We start from the raw sequence: 24,105 nt of genomic DNA, 5'->3' as shown, positions 1-24,105 counted from the left end.
CTATGAATTATGGGCGTAACACTTGTGGGCTAGGTCCAAAATTAGGACTAAAGATGGGTTGCCCGAGCCCAAGCTCTATTCTTTTACCGCGAATGAGATTAAAAATACGCGCCCATTTATTAATTAGTCCTACTATAAAAATAGTTTATTAAAACAAAACTAACCCTTAAAACAAATCTATTTTTTTTTTGTATTTTCAAACATTATATTAAAAATAAAAATACGATACTATTTTTATTATTATTTAGATTAAAATGACTACAAATATTAATGAACTTATTACTATATTATATATTTTTTGTTGTAATTTTTTGTTTTCTTGTACTAAAATAAAGTAAAAGAGTCAAAATTACTTAAAATATCTATATTATGCCTAAATTAAATATTTTACGCTAATATACAAAAGATCTTGGGGAGGGTCAAAAATTACATGTCTACAATTTCTACCCGTTCAACCGAGTTTTCCTTTCTGATGTTGCTCAAATCTTCCATTTTTCCCTTGTTCCTATTTCTGACGGGACTAGGAGGAGGAGTGGGTGGAGGGCCCTTGGATATTGTGGAGTATGATGACGATGCCAGAGTGCATGAACTAACCTTTGGGGAGGGGAATAAAACAAAAGTAAAAACAAAAAGGTAGCAAGTTAGTGCGGATTATAAGGAAAAGATGTTGCGATATTTAAACACATAGTACGAGAATATAAACCGTGTCCTAATTTGGGAGCCTCGTTGTGCCCGAGGTAGGCATAGAGACAAGCTGATTTAGAGAACTTATAATGCTAAATACCTCATTTTATTGATAAAGATAAGACGAGTCCCAAAACGACACTAAATTAGTAGAAGGTAAAATGTCACTAATGGCCATTGGCCTTATTACATTTAAAGCAAAAGAAAAGGAATCCTAACTACTTGGTCCCAGAAGGACCTTCCCCAGACTCGGCATCTTTGGCTCCATCGAACAGCTTCACCAGCTCACGAAGTCCCAGCAGCAAGTAGGCTCTGGCCAGGTGTCCACCTTCGTTTCCCTCAGCATTCTGGCAGTCCTCGATCCTTTTGAGAAACTTTCTTTCCAGCTCCACTAAACCCCGCTCCAAGTATCCTAATCGCTTGTTGTCACTGACAGCCATGTCTTTCCATTCTTCAATCAGTTTTTGGTTGGCTTCTTGTATCTCCCGGTGCTCGCTTTCACATTCCCGAATCCTCTTGCGCAGTTGGTTGTATTTGACCTATGCTTTTGTCCTTTCATCGATGATTCTGTGACCTCAAACAAACCCGAGTTGGCCCAGACCATTGTGATTACCTCCAACCAACCTGAATAGTATGGTGTGCAGCCAGCATGATATTTGTCGGGCTCGATAGTATTTTTCCCCATGATGATCTTGCAATGCCACATATGCTGAGCTTGGCACATATAAGGACTGTCATCAGCTTGGAAGTTGGCCTAGAAGTGACTCATCTTGTCGACCCTTGGTATAACCTATTTCCTACCAGCCTGTCTCATAACTCAGAGAGGGACATAAGGGTAGGTTCCTCTCAAACCGATCAGTATCAGAAATGGAGCGTCCCTGGATTGGGCGATGAACTCTTCAGTAGGGAACCACTTGAATATCCATTGTATTTGATCTCAGTTAGATTTTCAAACAACTCTACCCACCTCTTGGCATCTCCTAGCTGAGCAAACATGTTGGGCATGTAGTTCATTCGCCTTGGTTGATGGAAGGTTATATGATCATCCCAGTCTCTACGTTGAATCTCTTGCCGATATTCACCCTTTTGAAGATGCACCATGAGCCAGAGTTAAAGTAGCAAGTTGCATCCCTCGAAGTGTGAGTCTCCTTGTTGACACTTCTCGATGGATATGTCCTAATGACGTAAGTGCGAACTCATAAGGATAGGTATGGTAGGATTTGTTGTGACCGTACCTCTCGTACAAATAATCAAAGGGAATGTACGACTCCTTCAGGCAAGTTAAATCCGGATTCTTCTTTAGACCCATCATCTTGAGAAAAAGTCTACCTTTGCGATTCTCTGGCATTAACAAACCTAGAGTCTTCCATGGTATACCAGCCAGTCCTCATATTTCCTCTAGTAGGGGTGTCATCTCAATCTCCCCGAAGAAAAACACAGACCTATCACAATCCCAGAACAGGGTGGCAGCTTCAATAATTTTGTTGTTAGGTTGGATTTCCAGAAGGGAAGGTAAATTTCCAAGTATTTTCGGATGAGGGTCTGATCACTGGAATGAAGGTCTTCCCACCAATTTAGCAATTTCGGGTGGATGTTGGTGACCATGCCGAATCTGGGGACTTCGTGCCTCATTTCTGCAAAATAAAAGCGTTAGGCCCTTACCCCCGCCGGACTCAACTATTTAACTATCAATAATTGGCATAAGCAGCATTTAGTTCTCCAAATAAATGCACAGAACATGGTAATGTCTGTTTGGGTTCCAAGGAAACCCTAGTGGACTTTCGACAAGGCTATCTTAAAGAGTCATTATATAGACAACATAACTGACTCGGCTAGGTTTTGACAGTGATGCATGCACAATTAAATAGAGTAGGGTTTCTATGGGGTATTAGACTGGTACCCTTGAGCGAACAACTCAAGAGGGAAAGGCACGGAACCGTCGACTACACCGTTGATCGACTGGTTTTACCGCAAATACTTCTTTGCCAAATTTAGGGGATAATAATATTGGAAGGGCGCAACCACTCATTATAAGTGTTGCTATGGTATTTTGTTTGGCACGAGTGGAATATGATATTGAATATGCAGTTACAATAATTAAACAAATTGTCATGTATTTGCACATTCATAAGGTAATAATTACAATAATTGCTCAATATTACAACAGTATTAAAGGAAAGCAGTAAAAGAAAGCATTAAGAGAAATAAAGAGAAGAAACGAAGAGCCAAGTCAATTTTTGAACTAGGAGAGCAAAATAAATACTTAAAGGCATTAAAGACATTCAAGGAAGCATAAAGTCACAAATAGCATGAAATCGTAAAAGCCTTAAAGAAAACCCCAGCAGAGTCGCCATGCTGTCGCGCCCCCTTTTTCTCACGAAATCGGGTTTATGACATTTGGGAGGACAACTCGTGCCCTTTTGGGAATTGGTTTTTTTCTTATTTGAACAGTCGACAACTATTGATTAAGTGCATTAGGACACTAGGAAGAATTTGTTTAGAAAAACCAGAGTTTGGGTAAGGGCTAGAAATTATCTCGAGGGGAAGGTGTTAGGCACCCCTCAAGATCCACTAGTGTGGTTCCCGACCATGCTACAATTGTGACTTAAGTACAAACAATAAATAAGCAAATAAGAGTTTCAAATATGAGGGGTTGTCACATTGTGATTGCAAATAAGTTAAAGTTTGAAGAAACAAGGAAGCTGAAATTTGAGAAAAAAGAGTTTTGAAATTTTGAAAGTAATAAAATAAACAAGTAAAAGGAAGGGGGTCCTAGGTTTATAAATAATATGGATCACATCAATGCAATACCCAGTAATCACTCCTCAGAAGAGGGGTTACACGTAGTATTAGCGCACCGGTCATCATATCCATATCTATCATTTTCCACCCCATTGAGGTATTAAACATGGAATGGTTTCATTTACTTATTGTATGCTAGTACCCACCCCAATCCTATCAGTCCCGGAGGCATTTGGGACTACTAGTCCTAAAGGGAAGGGATATTTGGGCTTTGTATGGTTTAAAAGGATAAAATTCTAAAGCGACAAACAAAAACACATAAGGCAAATATGGGAAACACATAACAATTTAAAAGGCTCAGATAGGCCTCCTCACTTAAAGACAGATTGTTTAGCATGTCTTGTAGATACTGGTTATGGTCTGAATTAAACTTAAATGTTAAGGAGGCAGACTGGTCTATTACACATTTCAGATAAGAAACTGGAATCAGACCTGCCTGCTGGTTGGAATTAACAGAGTCTAATTTAATTAGCTAATTTACCTTATAGCTTGGCTAGGTGAAACCTATAGGCATGATATCTAAATACGAGAGAAAGATACTGATTTCAGAAGCAGATTTATTAACAGCAGGAACACAAGTTCTACAAGCGTTAAGCAATGCTATTACTGATTTAAACTTATAAGCAAGTTGAGGGATTCGAATTAGTTGCTTATTCTTGTAGGCATGCTTTCTAAGTGTGATTGATTTTAACCTTTACGAAAATGCAGAAATCCTATAGGCATGGCGTCTAAAACGCTGATTTTTATTATTTAAGCCTATATATTGTTTGCCTAGTGATGGATACGTATGCAGTATTCAGAAACCCTATAGACATGCTTTCTATATGATAGGCAAAATGCAGAATCCTATAGTCATGTTCTTTATATGAGATGCAGAAATGCAAAAGCTATTGATACGATATATATGTAGAACTTATAGGCAGGATTTCTAAGATGCAAAAGTGCAGAAGTTTATAGACAGGATTTCTACATGAAAATGTAGAAGTGCAGAACCTAAAACATGATTTCAAAAATGTCGAAATGCAGAACTTGCCATGATTTGCAGAAATAAAGAACTAATGAGCATGATATCTATCCTTATGCATACATGAGTACCCTTCCCCTTTCACTATAAGCCCCCATGAGTTATTACAAATTATTACAGCCTAGAATGAAGAGAAGAAAGTAAACATTACATCAGAAAGCTAAAATCCCAACCAAGGAGAGCCTGATTCAGACTTCTGTCTGAAGCATGAAGTAAACCAACTCCAAAGATCAAAATCCAAAGCCTTTCTCCTATTTGGGATGTGCCAAAGTTCCCTAAGAGTCTCAAGTAGACTCCAGGCAGTGCTTATACCCAAATACATTATAGAATTGGATTATAGTGTAGTATGGAAGGGTCGGCCCTCAAATGTCCAAGTTCAGAGGGAGATCAAGGTCCCAAAGCAAGGCTCATAGGAAGGGGGCAGAACTTAGAATCTAAGAGAGAGTGAAAGTGCATAGAGGGGATTTTGGGGAAGGCCAAGACAGGCTGGTGGTCATACCCAACAATTAGGAGTGCTGGCACACCCCTAACCAGTCCGTTAGCCACATTGTTTGGGAGTTAGGATCCATTAAAGGATTAGGTCCAGACATGAGGAGCAATTTGGATACTGCCATGCCTGAACCTTAACTCAAACACATAGAAGGGAATAAGGGTATGGGGAATTCACACAACAACAGATGCAAAGAGAACAGCATATTCAATACAGAACATAAACAGCAAAGTAGACAAGATTGTTGAAACTATAAAGCAAACACATAGGGATGAAGCCGAAAGTTAAATTAGAACATACCAGTTTCAGGGAAATAAGAAGAGAAGAGCAGTAGTAAAGCCAAATTGCAAACACACAGCCAGAAGATTTCAGAAGAGAGTAGAGTATTGAATTGAAAATGTAGGAGTATTGAAATTGAAAGTGTTCAATAAGTGTTGTGTAAGTGTTGAACTCAAGGTCTTAAAGAGTATTGAATTGGAAGTCCTCAAAAGTGCAGAAGGGTCGTGCCCTTTATAGTGCATAAAGCAAGTAGAAATAGGTAAGAGAATAATTCAGAAATCAATTACACAAGTTCCTCTTCAATTAAGGGATTCTGATTTTAAACAGTTAAAGGATAATTAAGGAAAGAGTTTGATCAAGATCTTTTCCAAAGTAGTACAAAAAGGGTAAATAATCAACAGCCAGTAAAAAATCAGAAATTGAGTTTTGGTATGAATTAATACAACCAGAAAAGGTGAAAAAAGGTTTAATTAAAGAAAAATCAGTAACAATCAATCGATCCTTATTAAAAGGAACTCTGAATCAATCACAAATCGGCAAAACCTTTTTTGAAGGAAGAATTCATCATATATAAAGTGCACAGACATGTGAATCAAGAAAGAGTTGTCATGCTAATTAGAAAAGCCTAGCATAGAAACGTTCAGAGTTAAAGAAGTTCGAGTTCAGTACAAAAACTCAAAACTAGTCTGAAAAACATAGAGTTCCAAAATAGAACCGTAGTCTCAAACATAAGATCGAAACTCGCCAAAAACCCCAAACCCTAGGGTTTTCAACTCGAGTCAGATACAGAGAAAAGAAGACAAATAACGAAAACAGGCTCAGAGGTCTTTTTCAGAGACTTATGAGAGAAAAAAAAGATGTAATAGCAAGTTTGAAACAACAAAGTGAGAAAGCTATTTTGAAGCATAAAGAACACGTTTTAAGAAAGCTTGGAACTTAAACAAGTTTCAGAAGAGAAACGAGATAGAACAGTAAAGGAAACATGTTTAACAAAGAACTCAAACAAAGTCCAGAAGAAGGCAACTAAAGACCTAAAAGCTTAGTAGAAAATACAGTAAAGGAACATAGGGGTAAACGAACACATAAGATAAACATGTGAAAGCATCATATAGAAACCAGTAGAAGAAAGAACGGAGCACAATAGAAGAACATGCAAAATAAGGAAAACATAAAGATACAGGAGAAGAACATGCTAGGTAGAAAAAGAAAACATACAAACAAGCATAGACAGATACACACAAAGAAAAGAAGAGGAAGAGTGAGAGAAACATTTATAAAAAATTCAGAAACCCTAAATCGAAGAGAAACAAATTTTGAAATAAAAAATTGGGGAAAACGTTTTAAAACTCCAGTAAAGCACAGATATAGCATAGATTTAATAAAACAACCAGATAAAAACCTCGAATGGCTCGGGTTTCAGAGAAACCTTAGAAATGAGAAAGGCTTGGAAGAAAAGTCCGATCTTGAGTCAGATGAGTTAGAACCAGGCTCGAAATGCTTTAGATGTGCCGAAGCAAGGCCGGAGAGGCTTCAAAACCATGGATCTAAGAGGATCTTAACGGACACCACTGAGGTCATACCTCAAAGCTTCGAACCCCAGACGTTTGAGAGTGGAGGGAGGTGAGTACAAGCCATCCATGGCCTGAGAAGCCATGGATTCCAGTGAGGTTATGGTCGGAGAGGATAAGAGAGGCTAGGGTTCCAGGGAACCTTCGAGAGAGTTTGAGAGAGGAGAGTATTCAAAGGCGGTAGAGAGATGGAAATGAACATATTAGGGTAGGGTCGGTGGATTAAAAATGGTAAGGGGTGATCGTGGTCATTGATCAAAACGATCAACGGCCTAGATTAAAGGAAGATCGGGCGGGTTGGATAAACGGGTTAAGGGGTTGGGTTGAAATTGAAATTGAGCTGGTCCAATTGGAGGTTAAGATTGGGTCAATTGGGGGCTAAAATTGAAATTTAATGGGGCTACAATTGAAACGAAATGAGGCTAAAATTTACATAGCCAGTTTTTCCCTTTTATTTTACAAAAATAGTAAAAATAATTTTGAAAACATATTAAAAGTACTGAATCACTAAATAATATATAAATATTAATTTAAAAATACTGGAACCAATTTTATGATTATAAATATTTAGCTAGAATTGCAATTATATGCAATTTAGCTTTAAAGATACCAAATAAATTTGTAAAAATATATAAAAATTACCTTAACTATATTTTGGCATAAATATAGGAATAAAATAAACTATTCACCAAAATTGATGATTTTGGAAGTAATTATTGATTTTGTACTGCTAAAATGGACAATAAATTGGTTTTAAAAAATCTTTTAAAAATTGGGAAAAATACTAAAACACTTGGGAATGCTTATATATGCATACATATGTTATTTTGAAAGTATTTTGTATATATGAAAAATATACAGGGAAAAATTGGGTATGAAAAAAACTCATATTAGTTGTGTGCCTGCGTCGTAGGTATGATTCGCGAGCGGGGTGTTTGTTCAATTATGTCGACCGCGTTGCATGTATGATTCGCGAGCGGGGTAATTGGATTTTCTTTTCAGAGTTCATTTTCCTTTTGTATCACGTTCGAATTGGTAGCCTATTGGCACATTGTGGCATTATAGGAGACTTTTGATCATGTCCGGGATGGCTTATTGCCTGAGCAGTTCGTACTGGGTGAGACGAGATCATTGGATTTAGGATTAGTGCAATATGATTGTATGAGGTATATTTAGGAGCAAAGACCAATATTTGGTTCAGAATAAGGGGATGGTTCTTGTCAGGAGTATGGACACAATGAATTGTTGATTCGGTAGTTGGTTATATATTTCTATGCATCTCTTCCGTCTTGGCAGTATTGTAAGAAGTTGGAATAAGACTTAAATATATGATGAGGTGCATTGTGAGCATCAAATTCGGGGAATGTCGGTTATTATGATCAGAGAATGTTATTATGGCCCACTAATGATGTGGTGCATGGAGAGAATTTGGCAAAGGTATACAGTCACGTTCTGGCACCCCATGTAGTGATTGACATGGTGTTCATATATTGGGAGTAGGCTTGGCGAAGAATCTCGGGTGTTGGAATTGGGATATAAGCTTAATTATTAGAGTAAAAGAGAATATCATAAGATTTGATCAAATTTTTGTGCTCAACTGAGTTGTGGTAGCACGGGTAGGTGCTCGAGGTGTTAAATAGTAATTTCAGACTACTTCAGTATAGTTCTCAGCACGTTCGAGGACGAACATATGTTTAAGTGGGAGAGAATGTGACGACCGGACCGGTGATTTTGAGCTCTAGCGCGCCGTTCAGCAGTGTGAGGCCATGAGCAGCTTCACTTCAAGTATTGTGACTTGTATGCATGGTCAGAACTAAATTCCGAGAAGTTTGGAGTTGATTTGGAAAGAGAACTCTCATTTCGGAAGCTTTAAGTTGGAAGAATTTACTAAGATTGAATTTTTGAGTAAACGGACATGGAATCGGTATTTGAAGGTTTCAACAGGTTCCTATGATGATTTCGGACTTGGGCATATGTTCGGATCGGGTTTTGGATGACCCGGGAGCGTTTTGGCGCCTATAGTGGGAGTTGGCATTTTTGAAAGAATTCCATAAGTTTGGGTTGAAGTGTGTTTCAGTGTTATCGATGTCCTTTTGGGATTCCGAGTCTGAGAATAGCTCCGTATAGTGATTCTGGTGTTGGGAGCGCGATCGGAAGTGAATTCGGAGGTCCGTGGGTCATTTTGGAGTCATTTGGCTAAAGATAGAAATTTAAAGGTTTTTGAGAAGTTTGACCAGAAGTAGAATTTTTGATATTGGGGACGGAATCCGATTCCGGAAGTTGGAGTAGGTTCATAACGTCAAATATGACTTGTGCGCAAAATTTGAGGTTAATCGGATATGATTTGATAGGTTTCGGCATAGAATGTTGAAGTTTGAAATTCTAAAGTTCATTAAGCTTGGATTGGAGGTCGATTCATGATTTTAGCGTTGTTTGATATGATTTGAGGCCTCGAGCAAGTCCGTAATGTGTTTTGGGACTGGCTGGTATGATTGGTTGGGGTCCCGGGGGCCTCGGGTGGATTTCAGATGGTTAACGGATCAAATTTGGAAGTTAAAGAAGAAATGATCAGTTGCCTTCTGGTGTAACCGCACCTACGAGGCTTGGGCCGCAGGTGCGGAGCTGCAGAAGCGGCCTAGGAGGCACAGAAGCGGAACATGACCGCCCAGGTGAAGGGCCGCAGGTGAAGGGCATTGACCTCATCTGTGCAAGCGCAGAAGTGAGATGGAAGGCCGTAGAAGCGGTTATTGGCGCAGGTGCGATGGGGCCTCCGCAGAAGCGGCGAGGAGTCTGCAGGTGCGGAAGTTGCTGGGCAGAATACATTAAATAGCGGGGTTTGGCCATTTTGCTAATTTTTCTCTATTTTGGGGTGATTTTGGAGCTTCTTGAGAGGGTCTTCCACCTATCAACTTGGAGGTAAGTTAATCCTATCTATTATGAGTCAAATACATTGATTGTGTAGATTTTAACATGGAAATTAGTGGAAAATTTGGGGTTTTGGTAGAAAGACCTAGAAATTATAATTTTGGATTTTAACCACGATTTTGGATATAGGATTAAGAGAAAATTATATATTTGGGTCGTGAGATTATGGGTAAACTTTATCTTCAAAAAATTTTGGAATCCGAGCACGTGGGCCCGAGGGTAATTTTGTCAACTTTTCGATTGGGGTTAGGAATTGTTACAAACTGGATTGTAATGAGTAATTGAACATATATTAATGGATTTGCATAATTATTGGCTAGTTTTGGAGCATTTAGCATCGATTCGAGTCTTCGGAAGGGTGTGGAATGTCGGTTATGGATCTTCGGAGCGAGGTGAGTCTCCTTTCTAGCCTTGTAAGAGGGAATTGTCCCCATAGGTGAAATAATTGGTTATGTTCTCCTATTTTCAGGGTCTACGTACGCACGAGGTGATGAGCGTGTGTAGCTACTATTATGTGTAAGTTCGGGTAGTCTAGGACCCAAAAGCATGCTATACTTGGAATATCTGTAATCTTGTTGGCAGTTGAATTGCTTAAATACTATCGAATTGGTAAATGAATTTCTAAAAGGATTAAACTTCATTTTCTTAAATCGCTAAAAGAGAATTGGCTTTTATTTGGATAAACATTCCCCGATAAATTCTTAGTTGGTTGTTCAAGCATGTATTTCTATGTGTACCTGCGTTGCATGCATGATTCGCGAGCAGGGCGTTTGTTTATTTAAATTTGACCGCGTCGCATGTATGATTCGTGAGCGGGGTAATAGATGCATCTATGGTTCGCGCCATTCGATCCTCGGCAGTGCACATTTTACATTTATGTTGGATCGGGCCGTACGACCTCGGCATGATATGCACATGCTTGTATTGCTTTCCTGAGAATTTTAAATGTTGATAATTGCCCTTCCTGGCGAGAGATAAATTGATAAAGAAAATGAAAAGTAAATCTTTGGAAATCCTTTATTATTTGAGAAGTTGTTTACCTTCTTTTCAGCTTTATGAGTTAAATTTTGCTTTATGAAATCCATAAATTCCTCACACTTTTTACTATATTATCATTGGACCGCTAGTAAGTGTCGAAGTCGACCTCTCGTCTCTACTTCTTCGAGATTAGACGGGATACTCATTGGGTACACGTTATTTTCGTACTCATACTATACTTGTTGTGCATTTTTGTTGCACAGGTTTATGTGTGGCTAGTGGCTTAGTGGCATAGCGGCATGGTTGATACGGAGACTTAGGTGAGCTACATTTATTGAGACGACTCACAGCCAGCAGAGTCCCCTTAAGATTATTTTATGGTGTTTTTCATTTCTGTCCACCTTGTATTCCGGATAGTTACTGTATTTTATATTATTCCCTAGTAAATGCTCATTCACTTGTGACACCGAATTTTGGGATGGTTATGGGGTATCTTGTATTAACTTCTTAACATTCATATTTGATTTGAAATGATTATCTTTTACTAGTGAAATTGAAGGAAAATCATAGTTTCAAAATTATTAAAACGAGAATTAAATTAAGTATTTTGGTTGGCTTGCCTGACAGTGGTGTCCGGCGCCATCACGACCTTTAGTGGAATTTGGGTCGTGACAAATTTAATGTGGACTATTAACGATTTTCCTGCGTATGGAATGTTGTCTGGGTGGATGATTGCTGGGAAGCTAGCTTGTCCATACTGCATGGAAAATAGTAAAGCGTTCACTTTGAAACATGGCCGAAAGCAATCATGGTAAATAGTAAAGTGTTCACTTTGAAACATGGCCGAAAGCAATCATGGTTTGATTGTCATCGTCAATTCTTGCCTCATGATCATGAGTTTAGAAGGATGGAAAATGCATTCAAAAAAATTAAAATGGAATATGATTCTCCACCTATGATACTTTCGGGTGAGGAAATTGGGAGAGGGTCCAGAACTTCAGTAAAGTTACTGAAGCTCCACCTTATAGATTCCCCATATACGGTGTTACTCATAATTGGACGAAACAAAGTATATTTTAGGAGTTTCCTTATTGGAAGGATAATCTTCTCCGTCATAACCTTGATGTCATGCATATTGAGAAGAATTATTTTGACAATTTGTTCAACACAGTGATGGATGTTAAAGGCAAGACAAAGGATAACCCGAAGGCTAGAATGGACTTACAAGAATATTGCATGCGGCCTGAATTATACTTGTAGACAGCAAACAATGGTAAGGTGTTCAAGCTCAAAGCAAGTTACACATTCACTTTGGAGGAAAGACGGCAAATTTGTGATTGGGTTACGAAATTGAAGATGCTTGAGGGTTATGCGTCGAATATTGGAAAAAAAAGTAGATATGGAGGTAGGGAAGTTGAGCCATTTGAAAAGTCATGACTGTCATGTTTTCATGGAGACCTTAGTGCCTATTGCATTTTATGGTTTGCCTGAAAGAATCTGGAAACCCATCACAGAGATTAGTTTATTTTTCAAAGACTTGTGTTCTACCACATTAAGGGAAGAAAACCTACTCCAGATGGATCAGAACATTCGTGTAACTTCTAGTAAGATGGAAAAGATTTTTTTATGTGGTTTTTTTGATATGATGGGAACACCTTCCAATCCACCTTATACATGAGACACGACTTGGAGGGCCTATTCAATACAGATGGATGTATCCCTTTGAGAGGTAATATTATAAGTTTGATGTAATTTTCTGTTTTATTTGAATGTTCTTGGATAACATGACATTGTGTAGGACAATTGGTAAATGCAAACAATTTGTTAAGAAGAGGAATAGGATTGAAGGATCTATATGCGAAGCTCATCTTGAAAAGGAAACTGCTCATTTTTGTTCTTATTATTTTGAGAGTAACATGTCATGTTCTAGGAATAGTCCCAATTGGCGCACAGTCAAATGTGTGAATGACCCATTATATCTGCCAATGTCCATATTCAATCAACTAGGCCGATGTTCTAAGGATGTTAGTAAGAGAAGTTTGAGCGATATGGAGTACAAGTCAGCTACACTTCATCTGTTGCTAAATTATCCCAAAGTTGTACCATTTCTCAACGAGATTTGATACGTGGTTCAAACAATTTGTAAGTTTATCCTAAAAATGTTCTAACACTATGTAGGTAAATAATGTTTGTAAGTTATGCTAACTTATGAATTTTTTTAACACTATGTAGGTAAATGATTCAAATAATGGTGTAAATCAATTTTTGATAGATATATCGTGAGGAGTTGGGCTTCAGGTCACAACAATGTCTAAGTACGTAGTGAATGGTTATAAGTTCCATACAGAGGATTGCTTTAAAAATAAAAATAGCAACAACAGCGGGGTGTGGGTTCACGGTGGTGATGGAAACCAAGTTGGAGATATTGATTATTATGGTATGCTCAAAGAAATAATAGAACTAGAATATACAGGTTGGCCATATAAGAAATTGATACTCTTTAGATGCAAGTGGTTTGACCCTAATTCAACAAGAGGTACAAGAGTACACAACCAATACAACATAATTGAGGTTAATCATACGAGGGAGTATGATCGCTATGATCCTTTCATAATTGCACATAATGTTAGGCAAGTGTATTATTCTCCTTATCCATTGCGGCGGAATAAGTCCAATTGGTGGGTTGTAATAAAAGCTAAGCCTGTAGGTAGGGTGAAAGTCGAGAATGTGTTATATGTTACATATCAAAACGATATCTCCAGTGTTCACCAAATAGTGGACGATCAGCTAGAAAATGATTTGGAACATCCTGAACACATATTGGAAGAAGTTGATATAAATGAAGTAAGAATTATAGAAAATGAGGATGAAGAATCAACTGATGAAACTCAAACAAGTGAAGACGAAGAATTCTTGGACGAGGAACAGTACGTTGATGAGCTTTTAAAAGTTGGTTTTTTAAATAACTCTCGTTTTATAGCTAGTTTCTTATATGTTTCAATCTAAATATGTATTATATTATGCAGATGGAAGGCAAGGGTCAAGGTAACAATGAACCTACTGGTTCTCGGGGTCGAGAAAAGGCTAGGAAGGGAAAGAGGAGGGTAGAAAATAATACTCCATATGCTCCACCCTCTTCAGAGATGCCTATGCTTATGCCTATGTCTTATCCTCCATCCGACGGCTATACTGAGCTGCCACAGCATCACGAGCCCTACACCTTCTTCGTGCAGACACCAGGTCTTTCATCACAGGGCTATAGGACTATACGTCCGGCATACAGTCCAGCTGCCTCACAGCCACGTGGATCGTAGCCATCTATATCGCATGGATCGCATTCATACGTATCACAGCCACATGGATCACAGCCACTCGGGTCATAACCATCAGTATCACAGCCACTTGGGGTCCATCCAGCTATGTCGCAGTCATAGGGATCGCAGCCAACTTCATGATCGCTCCATCTTTTTTAGGCCTTCGTCTGTGAGGTAGTAGCTCTGACCCCTCGTCGTTCTCTGTCTTAAAACTCTTCGCGTTTCCAGTTAAAGAGGGGCCGCTGTAGACATGTAATTTTTGACCCTCCCCAAGATTTTACACATTTTAGCGTTAAATATTTAGTTTAGGTCTAATATCGCTATTTTAAATAGTTTTGACTATTGTACTTTATTTTTATCATAAAAAATAAAAATTACAAAAGGTTAAAGTCAATTAGTATATTTATATTTATAGTATTATAACATTTGAAAATAAAAAAAAAAACAAAATAGTTTCACTCGTAGTATTTAGTTTTATATTAGTTTATTTAATTTAGAGTAATTTTTACATTTTTATAGATACATTGTATTATTTTGTCTTTTTAGCCTAAGTTCAAACCCAAATAGACATGGTCCAACCCAATTACCCTTAGCCCATTCTTCCCAACCCATTAGCCCACTTAAGTGCAAGATTTAATCCTAGCCATCTATTTTCTTCTAATCCAATGGCAATCTTCCCTTCTCATCTCCATATAAAATACCCAATTATAGAAACTTTACCCTAAGTTTTTCAATTCCTAGACCTATACCTAGACCTAGCTAAGAAAAAATTCCTACAACTCTAAGCTAGAATGGCGCCCTCCAACAATATTCTTTTCTCGGAAATTGAAAACACACACTCAAAAAGAAAAACAGAAAAAGCAAAAGAGAAGATCCGGAAAAAAGAGAACGAGAGTGCAAAGGGAACGGCCAGAATTTCAATAAAAGTTTGTGCATTCTGTTGGGAGACAACTTTTCTATCTCTAATTGGCTCAAAAATCTTACTCATTGAGCAATTGAAGCAAAGATTGCAACACTCAAATAACGGCCAAGTTTAGCATTTGCGAGGAAACCACCTAGATGACCAAGAAGATTAATTGTTCCCATGAAGTTGGTGACAATGTTGGCGGATTTGGAGGCGGGAAGATGCATCTCTCCAACCAAATTTTCCTCTTCGCCTTTAATTTCCTCCACCATATGAACTGTTCTATTTTCCACCAAGAAATTCATTAGCTAAGGCATTTTCGCGAATACCTTCTTCGCATGGTGGATTCAATATCATTTCTGAAATCAAGCTACTGATATTGTTAGATATGATATTAAGCAACAGCTGATATTGTTCATTTATAAATGACATCTTCTTTCAAGCTTCATATAACACTGCATATCAGAGCTATGGCAAACAAAAGTGAAGATGAACCCTCTCGGTTTTGGCTTCCTTGGCTAAGGTTGTTTTACCAACCCCTTTAACTCCGTATATACCAATGCTTGTGACTTTGTCTTTCTTTAAGCATCTCCAATTTCTTTCACATGTTCTCTTGGTTTCTTGACCAAATAGTTTTGTTGTGAAAAATGATTCCCCTGCTTCATTTGCTTCCATTTTGGTTACAAAATCTCCAAATTTCCCTTGGGATTAATCAAGAAACTAGCAGTTAGCTCATAGGCAAATCCAAGATTTAAACTCTATAGGCGCAAACTTTAGTTTTCTTAGCATTGAACTAATTGTACTTTTGAAGTTACTAGTCTCTAGGCATGCACGTTGCGCATGTTTTCCATATAATTAGTACAAAAGTGAAAAAAATTATATTATTTTGTACATGGTTGGTAAAACGCTTTGAATCATAATTGCATTTATAAGAAAATGATTGCACTCAAAAATTATAACAATATGAATATTTAAGCTAAGAAATAGAAAGAAAAGATAAAATATAATAACCGTAAATATTAACTCAAAACAATTATTATACGCATGGGAAGTTAAAGAGTTTAACTTTATAAAGTGAAATATTTAGATAAATGTACCTTAATAAATTCTTTGGCAATCCAAATACAAAGTTACATTTTTTAGCTTACATATTTTGTTTATTAATATTGAACGAATTATTAATATAACTCCAAAAATATTATAGGCTATTTTAGTCTTTCATATTCAACTTTTGATCTTCAAGCTTATAGCATAGTATGATGATGTGTTTGGAGTTCAATATTTGTTAGAAATTTTAGTGAAACTTCACATGTGTGTGATTTGGGTTGAAAATATTGAATTCAATTGAACTTGCAACGCATCAGCTGCATTCGTGTACATGGTGTTGCAAAAATAGACAAAGAAAAAATAAAACTTAAGAAGGAATTTTCATAAAATACAAAGAGTTCTAAGCTGAGTTCAAGTGAAATATTGAAAGAGTAGTTTAAACTGTACCGGAAAACCGCACCAAATCAAAAAGTCAAACCAAACCGATTAAAAAATTCGATTAGGTTTGGTTTGATATTGAATAAAAAAAATCTGAACCAACCCGACATATATATATATATATATATTTTAAATTTTAGATTTTATATAAAATTTTCTTTAGAAATGTTTGAGATTCTCTCATGGGATGTAATATTTAATAGAATTATGAAGTGCATCCATATTTATTTACGTTAAATAATGGGTTGTATCATCACTTTCTTATTAAGCGTCATTGAAACGCTTCAATCTCTTTGTTCTTTTATATTCATATGTCAAAATCTGTTAAATTCTTATACCTTTTTCGAATTTGAAATGGTAGTTCGACAATTTTATAATTAAATAGAACATATCATTATTAGGTTTTATATTGATTTTATGCTTATTTATTAAATTCGATTAACCTTAAAAGCGTACGTTAACAAAAAATTATTGTTAGACTATTAAGAAAATAAATATCATGTGTTACTAAAATAATTCTTTCATAAGAATATTTTAATATATAGATCATATGTTTGTTAGTTTTTTCACTTTTACTAAACGCTTATCAAAACATTTTCTATGACTTTAATGGAGTAAGATTGAAATAATTTTCATGTAATAAAAACCTCCCGAAAAAATCGATAAAACGGAACCAATCCAAACCGATATAGTTGGTTTAGTTTGATTTCGATAAAAATTAAACCAATTTTGTCCATGTATACCCCTAACAGAGGTAATAATATAGGTGTAAATAAATTAGTTATAAACTTAAAATACCGCAAATGCTGGCAATTAGTATTTGGTACAATGGAAACGGTTTCCCCCCTTGACGAAATCATAATTTTCACTTGGTAGGACGGAAAACATTTTTTAGAGTGAAAATGATTTTTTTTTCTTTTGACTTATTTTTCTAAAAAATATTTTCTAATTTGATTAGAGAGTGAAAATATATTCTTTTAAAAATATTTATTAAAAATTGATAAGAATGTATAAGTTAGCTAGAATAGCAACATGGAGTTAAGAGCTTGAGGTGGTTGTAACCCTATCGGTGGAAAATATTTTCCTTAAAACATACTTACTAGCAACTAAAAACCAAGAAGATGACTTATTTTTCTGAAAGCATTTCTTCGATAAATTTTAAATTCCACATATGAAATTATAGGATATTGGCATGGAGTTTATCAGTGAAATATAAAACTCCATGACAGTGGCTATTTTTGAATAAATGGCTGAAAGGTGGCTAACCCGCGCTATTACTGCGCAATTTATCTATCAAGCCAAGACTATTAAAGAAAGAAGAAACTCCAATTTAGAGAGAGAGCACTATACCTTAAAATTTTTGTTTTGTCTCTGGTGCAATCTTTAACTCAAATTGCTAGTACTTCTGGAGGTGGCATCATGTTTTTGAAAAGCCAAACACAAACATAAAGCTAATTAATGTCACAAAATAAATGGAAGGAATTGTTAAGCAAAGGGGTCAAAAGACAATAAATTAAAAGGTTTCTTCTTCTTAAAAGAGTTGGCCAAGTTAGGCTTATACATAAATTTGTGATAATTGAACCACTAAAATCAAGTGGAAAATAGTAAGTCAAATCTGCTTAATAAAATTATACATTGTTTCCGTAGTAGGTACATATATAAAATAAATTAATAGGTAAAATATGTCCACATAACACATTATTGACAACCCTAAATTTTAAACATGCTCACTACTACCAGTTCGTGGGACTTCCATTGTATTGTGAAATGGTATCCTTAATTATTTTATTTTATTTGTTTTTGAACTAAACACTGATCATTCTCTGGCTGGCCAATCCTCTGGGTCTTCCTTTCTTTTCTTCTTCCAACCAAATTCTTATTTATAGATTATTTTATTATAATCACTTGGTTTTACGCATACACGGGCTCGGCTAATTCAGATAAGCATCACGGAGGGTTTATTATAGAGAAAGCGGTCCCTATCAAGAACTTGTTTATTCCCAAGGCTCGAATCGAATACATCTAATTAAGGGTAGAGGGATCTTATCCATCCCACCACATCTCTCGATACTATATACTAAAAAAGTTGCCGAAGTATATCTCAGTATTGATGCCTAAGTTATTTTACTATTGTGCCCAAACAAGTTACAATCATCAATTCATTCTGTAGAATACTTATCAAGCACACATGAAAAGGGAAAATATCAAAATCCTAAAATTAGTTTCTTTTATTTCTTTTTTGCACTTCTCCTAAGTGGCTAATTAGAATCTAACGTGAATACCGATAAAAGTCTTCTTTTAGTTTCCTCCCTTTTTTAAAAAACTTTCCTGAATGGCTAAATAGTATTCCACATTAATTAGGATTAAACTCTTCGGTTTGGGTGTATTTGGAAGAGAATGCTTTCAGGCAATCTAAAACAAGCAATGGGTCTTAACAGACGAGAGAGAAACACTACTTGTTTGATACGATGGGTGATTATGAGTTTCTACATTCTTCTCTTGGCCCATGTAAAGGAGAATTTTGAAGATTGACAAAGGAACTTAGACATGGACCAGGTCCATCCTAGTGAAGCACAGATATGGTCAACTCAAGCATGTGAGTTACACGTGAAGGAGATAAACTTAACTTACCAAAAGTGATATTTCCTGATCCTAATCGAAAAGGTTGCATATTAGATAAGGAGAAAGACTCCTTACTCAAAGAGAACATGGTTTGAGAAAGAGAAGGAGTTAGAGGTTGAGATCAACTAGAACTCTTCCACCAAGGAAGAGTAGCATCAGAATTCTAGTCAATCTCTATTTACTAACTCTATAAATATCAGTGTTGTTCTCTTTTATAGGTAATGCACATAGCAGAAGTTAAACGTGAATTGAGAGCAAAATAGCAAGGCAATTTTACAAGCAATTTGTGTGTAATTCAAGCGTGCAAACCTGAAGCAACTTGAACCAGATAGAAAAACCAGTTCCAAGTGTTTGTCTTTTATTCTAGTTCAATTGTAGTAGGTATTTTCATATTGTATCTTTAAGCTTTATCTAGAAGCAATTGTATTACGTACTCAGAGTTTTCAAGTTAGAGTTAACTTGAAGTTGTCGCAACAATTAGAGGTTGGTTGCTACAATGGGATTAGAGTTAATCTTAGGTTTACAAAAGTATTTTGTAAATGCAGTTTTTGGCTCGGTGATTTTAGTGGAGAGTTTGGAAAAATCCTACTGGAAAGTAGGTCGTGGTTTTTTTACCTTTTGAGCCAGGTAATTTCCATGTAAAATCTTTGTGTTCTTTAATTTCTGTACTTATTATTCCGCAACAGTAGTAGTTGAACCAGGTCCTTTTATAATCAAGTTAAGCAAAAAATTGGATACCATACAAATCACTCCCCTCCTCCCCTTGTGTGGTATTGAAGTATAAAACATCAATTGATATCAGATCGGGTTATCCTTGAAGAGGCTAACACCTTAGGAACAGATCAATATGAGTGCACCACCTAAAAACTAGGAAGGACAATCCACTGCAAGGCCTCCACTCTTCAATGGCCAGTACTACTCGTGGTGGAAAAACAGGATGAGAGATCACATCATCGGAGAGGATTATGAACTATGGGACATTGTTACTGATGGTCCCTTAGCCACCATGAAGAATAATGTTGAAGGAGTGGATGTGCCAAAGACTAGAGCTGACTGCAATGCTGAGGACTTAAAGAAGTGGGAAAAGAATGCTAAGGCCCAGAAATGGCTTGTGTGTGGACTTGGTCTAGACGAGTACAATAGAATTCAAAATTGTACTACTGCTAAGGAAATTCGGGATACTTTGCAAGTGGCTCACGAAGGAACTCCTCAAGTGAAGAGATCAAGAGGAACACTGTTGTACTCTCAATATGAGAATTTCACTATGAAGGAAGGAGAAACCATCCAAGAGATGTATACAAGGTTTACAACACTAACAAATGAACTTAAGTCTCTTGGAAGGATTATCCTTGAAGAAGACAATGTTGAGAAAATTTTGACAAGGGTTTTGCGAGTCACTTGGGATAGCAAAATCACTGCTATTCAGGAATCAAAGAATATTGCCACTCTCAAGTTGGACGAACTAATCGGAAATCTCACTGCCTATGAACTTAGAAGGCAAACCATGAAGATGGATGCACCCAAGAAGGAAAGGAGTCTGGCTCTCAGAATCGCTGAAGGTGCAGATCTAGAGGAGGATGAAATGGTTATGATCACGAGGGATTTCAAGAAGTATCTAATGATAGGAAAGGGTTCTTCAAGAGGTGCTTACAATAAACCAAGGGTCCCTGAAAAACAGACCAACAAGGGCTGTTATAAATGTGGTAAGACTGACCACATGATCAAAAACTGTTCTCAATGGGAAATTGAATGGAAGAAGAAAAGGGCTGAACGATAAAACAGGAAGAAGGAACAGGTTCATCCCAAGAAGAAAAAAGGATCAACAAAGGGTATGGTTGCTGCTTGGGGAGAGCGCTCAGATGAGGATTCAAAAGATGAAGATGGAGATGAACAAGCACTTATGGCCATTGGAGAATCAGATGATGAACCTGAGGTAAGTGTGATTCATCTCGAAGACAAGATTAGATTTTTGTCTAAAGAAAGGCTATCTGAGTTACTGCTAGATTTCATTGATGAATCTGAGGTCATAAACAATGAAAAGGAACAGTTGTCTAAGGAATGTGTAATCTTGAAAGCTAAGTGCAAAAATCTGGAACTCAGGACTAGTGAAAGTGATAGTAAAAATGTTGAGTTGAAGAACCAGGTTCTTGAACTTGACACCATTGTGCTAGAGCTTAGATCTGAAAATCTAAAACTGAAATTAGGAATAGGTAAAAAGAAAGTTGATCACACACATCTCACCTTAGAAGAAAAGTTAGGAAAAATGAAGGATGAGATGTACAAAAGGGATGAGCAGATAAGAGTCCTAAAAGAAGATCTAAGCAAGGTTAAGCATGAACTAGACAGAACTTGTAAATGGAATAAGTCCTCTGATGCACTATCATGGCTACAAGAACACAATACTAGTAATAAGAGAGGACTTGCCTATGGGACCCTTGCACCTAAGTGGGATCCCAAAAGCAAGTACGTCACACTTCCTGAGAACAAAATATGCACACATTGTGTTAAGACTGGTCACTATAAAAGTGAATGTAATGCAAAAGAAAAGGCTAGTCAAAAGAACAAAACTTTTGTTCAAGGGAAGAATAGGCTGCCAGGATGGGCTAAAAAGAATTTAATTTACCCTTTTGCTTACAGAAAGGCCTAAGACTAACCCCTGATTTCCTTTTGCAGGTTCAAGTGAAGGGGAGCAGCCAAATATGGTACATGGATAGTTGAGCGACTTTCCTGTTACAAATGAAAGAAAAATAATTTTAATCCATAATTTTGGATAATTGCGTGATTATTTGAGTAATGAACTCGAAGTTATTGCTATAAGTATATGAGCTACGGCTTTGCAAAAAAGCTTATTAAATAAAAGGCTTTATCCAACTGTGACAAATCATAATTAACGAAAGTTGCTTAATAAAAATAAAGTCTTTCCCTTAAAAAAAAATTAAGAACACTAACACTATGCTCATATGAAAAGCACAAAAAAATATCAGCCTACTAACACAAAAATAAGGAATTCCTAGTCCAAATAGAATAATTTAGTTTAGGAAAAGGATTTTGTACAAATCGAAATAATAGTTTACGTTGTTTCTAAATTATTCTAAATGATCACTTTAGTTTTTTTCTTTATTTTTCTTCTCATTTAGAAAACCTATTTTCACTTTCCTAAACCTTCTAAAACTAGAATTAGGAAAAAATAGGAAAAATCCTAGTCCAACTAGGTTTATGTTAAATAAATAATTATAAATAACCTACTTTCAAGTCATTTAAAATCTATGAAAGCTTCTCTAAACTGATTTTGGTTTCCTTTCTAGTTTTCATTTCTTTTCATTTCCATCAAAGTTTTAGTAGCCAAAGTCCGATAATTAAGTGTGTGAATAGCCATGTCACTTTACTTGCCTTATTCTCACGAACAAAGCATTCATTTTCCTTTTATCGGAAACACTGCTCGAGTTTGTCACGTACTATCATCAATCAAACAGTGTGATGCACCTATCTACATAAGTTGGTCTTTTCCTCTTCAGGAATATATCAAGATTAATACAGATAGCAGCTTTAGGCCTAATTCAGAACAAGCAGGTTTCGGAGGTATTGCACGAGATGACAAAGGAAGATGGATAGGCGAATTCTACGGCCGACTTAGCATGAAAGCGACATCAAGTATCAAACCGGAGTTGTGGGCTATACATGGCGGGTTGACTCTAGCAAAAAACTACAACTTGAAGAAGGTTCTTATCGAAACCAACTCAAGCGATGCCTTAATGTTGCTAACCGTGGCAGATAATGTCACTGAAATTCACCCCGATCGTGTTCTGATAGAAGAATGCAGGAATCTTATATCCAAACTTGGAATTACTCTAATCCATACTCTGAGACAACAAAATAATTGTGCTGATCATTTGGCGAAGTTGGGAAGAACGCAGAAGAAGACTTGGTAATATTGCATCGCCCACCACATTCTATGCAGCAATTGCTACTTGTGGATATGACTCACATAGCATATGCTAGGTATCCGAAGCATGTAACCTAATGAGAAGCCTAGGACAAAAATATTGTTCAGTTGTAGCATCTGTAAATATCGAAAAGAATATAATAATTTGAAAGATATTTTTTTTGAATGTCGGGGATCACTACGAGTAATATTTATCTTCTCTATTTTTCCTGACGTTTACTTTACTCATTTGCACTATTTAATTCATTATACTTGCTGGCGATACTGTAACGATTGTTTAAACCGCACTATCATTGCTAATGTTTTTGGTATTATTTCATTTACGTAAGACTTCAAAAATGAGTAAAGCATATTAACCAGCATTTCTTGGATGTTAAAAAAGAGTCATCGGTCCAAAATGTATTATCAGAAAAAAATATATATATCGATTGCAAGTTTTAGAAAATCCTCCACCAATGGAAACTTAAACAATATGACATTTCATTTTATTTTAGTTTTCTTAAGAATAAAAAGTAGTGAATTTAGTTCTTGAATTATTGTTTATTCAGTATTTGTTCATGTGCTATTTGCCCTACAAATTTGTCTTTGAACTAAATCAAATGGGCTATTAATTTAGTGGTTATACTTAAAAAGAAGCTAACTAATTAACATCTTTTTTTAATTATAATTTTCTAGTGTCATATGTGTTGTTCAGATTTCTACTTTTCACACATATTGTCTCACGATAGTAATTCTTTTGAAGTGTTGAGCATATATGACATTTCATTTCTTCACAAAAGCATACTAACTCGTTGCTTCACGGCCGTATGCAGCTTTTCCTTTGTTGTTAACCCTATTTTTTCTTTAAAATAGTAATAATTTTAAATATTTTAGGACTACAGGAAAACATAGATGTCGATACTTTGGATCTGATCAATGTGTATGCTATTCCTTTGCCATTTTGTATAACAAGTGCTTTGATGGTTTGACTTTTATTTTTACTTTAATTTCAGAAATTGAGTATTGCAGTTCATATATTTGACAGCAAGAATTATTTCTAGAATATATATATATATATATATATGCAGTTCAAAGTTATTTTAGGTAC

Source organism: Nicotiana tabacum, chromosome 11, assembly GCF_000715075.1.
Source record: "Nicotiana tabacum cultivar K326 chromosome 11, ASM71507v2, whole genome shotgun sequence".
Lineage (NCBI taxonomy): Eukaryota > Viridiplantae > Streptophyta > Magnoliopsida > Solanales > Solanaceae > Nicotiana > Nicotiana tabacum.
Note: the sequence above shows the minus strand (reverse complement) of the source record.